The 2,198-nt window shown below is 47.6% G+C and overlaps 1 pseudogene; it reads right to left on the bottom strand.

The window, feature by feature from the left end:
• Positions 1 to 1,433: 1,433 nt before the first annotated feature.
• LOC112479826 lies at positions 1,434 to 1,552 on the bottom strand (annotated as a pseudogene).
• Positions 1,553 to 2,198: the final 646 nt, after the last annotated feature.

The raw sequence follows: 2,198 nt of genomic DNA, 5'->3' as shown, positions 1-2,198 counted from the left end.
ATCGACACCCAGGCCGCGCCTGCGCATCCTCATCCCGCAGCGGCTCTGACCGCTCGCTCAGCCCGCCCTGCGCATCGCTGGAATGTCCCCGGGCGCTGCGTGCCGACTGCGGTGAGTCGTGTTGCTTCTCTGTTCAGGAAGGGGACGGGTCAGCACATCTCCCCCGGGATCTCTGCTTGATGTTACCGGTGAAACGTTTCGGATGTGGCATTTTTTAGAGTTAAGTTGTGACAGGGTTTATGCATATCTATGGTTATTAGTCTAATCGAGTATTCTTTTTGTTGCCAAATTAACTGAATTAATCGCCTGGAAAATGACTTACTTTCAAATTTATTGGCACATACTTCTGAATAAAACCTTTTATACTTTAGTGCTGTCTGCTTATTTGGTTAGATTCGCTTTCTCATTCGATGTTTTGAATATATTTGTTTATATTTCTGATTAGATTTATCTTACTTTATCTTAGGTTTAAAGATTAGCATCTGTTTTAATTTTAAATTTTCGTGTTCATTGTTTTCTAAAATAAATTTTCCTTTATCTCCTTTATTTCTCTTGTTCTCTTTTATTATTTTTATCTTGGTTTTTCAAACTTCTTTCTTTGACTTATTTATTTATTGTTTTATTTAGTAATAACAACATGTAAGTAGCGTGATTTTTTTTCACTGGCTTACTTTTTTTCCCCCCAAGAAAAGGGAATTTAATCCCACAAATGCGAAGCCCAGTGGTTCCTAGATCTTATGGTCTCGGCCACTTTCTACAGCATATTCTCCTGCTCCTTCTCTCCCCAGCATTGCTGCATTGCGGCAAAACTTGATCTTGGAATAAATGAAGAAACAACGGTTTTGTTGGGAGGAAAACGTATTTGTTCAAATAATGCTGTTATCATTCATAGGTCACTTGTCCAGGCTTCTGATCGCTGCGGACATTGCTTCTGTCTGCAGAGAGACAAACACTGAGGGTCTGCTACATGCTAGGTCCCCAGCCTAGCATTGCTTTAGGGAGTGGAAATCCCTCCCGCATTCTCATGGGCTGCGTGTGGAACCGTTTCAGACACCCCCTCCGGGGATGCCTGGGGCAGATTTTCCGTTGCGAGCGGTTGCCGTGCGTTCCGATCCCGCTTCCTCCTCCTTTCCCACCTCCTGGGCATGAGGCTGGGTGGGAGGCTCATGAGTGTGCGTGTTTGAAGGAAGAGAGGCAGGTACTCTAGGAAGCGCATGTGACACACAGAAGGAGCAACACGTGGAAAGAAGCCGCGCCAACGACCACCACGTGGAGCTGTCAGGCCTTGTAATTCAAGCCTTACTTGCCGTTTATTTTTTATTTTATTTTATTTATTATTTTTTTAGACGAGGCAACCTTTGGCAACCTTTGGTTGACCTCACAGATCGCAAGGACCTTGTCAGCTTACACACCCTTATTTTTTTTTATTTTTACGCCTACAGCACCTGGTCTTCCTAGGTGGTCTCCCATCCGAGTACTGACCAGGCCCGACCCTGCTTAGCTTCCGAGATCAGCCGGGATGGGGCTGGTTCAGGGTGGCGTGGCTGTAGACATTACTTGCAGTTTAAAAGTGATGATATGCATTCATTCAGATAGTTCTTATACTAAAAGCAACAACAAAACAAAACAAAACAAAACAATGAACAACAAACGAACAAACAGAAAAAATAAAAGGACAGCGGCGGGCGGGCATGCGCAGTGCGGCCGCCATGGACACGGTCCTGCGGGTTCTCAAAAGTGAGACGTAGTCTGGCCAAGTAACTCAGCAGTTTTGCTTCTAGATTTTCGCCCAAAGCTCTGAACGCGGAGACTCAGAGACCTGCAAACCCACATCCCCAGCAGCGTCATTCGCGGTGACCTAAAAGTGGACACGACGCAATGGTCCACTGGCGGCTGATGGCGAGGAAAAAGCATCAGACGCAGCGTCTGCTTTTATGGAGTTTGCCGTCGAACACAGGCGAGGTGGCCGATAATCACGTAAAACGCAGCTTGCACACTGAGGAAGGAAACGAAGTCGGCGGCGGAGGAGGGGGCTGGGCCGCGGGAGGGGTGTATCCAGCTGTCACCAGAGCAGCAGCGAAGGCTCAATCAGAGGGTGGCGTTTGGATACAGACAGGCGGTGGGAGTGCAAACCACGAGGCCACCCGGAGGAGCAGGGCTGCAGGCGGGAGAGGAGCAGATGCAAACGCCCCGGGAAA

The sequence above is a fragment of the Pteropus alecto genome, unplaced genomic scaffold (assembly GCF_000325575.1).
Source record: "Pteropus alecto unplaced genomic scaffold, ASM32557v1 scaffold21, whole genome shotgun sequence".
NCBI classification, from domain to species: Eukaryota; Metazoa; Chordata; class Mammalia; order Chiroptera; family Pteropodidae; genus Pteropus; species Pteropus alecto.
Note: the sequence above shows the minus strand (reverse complement) of the source record. Positions and strands in the feature narration are given on the sequence as shown.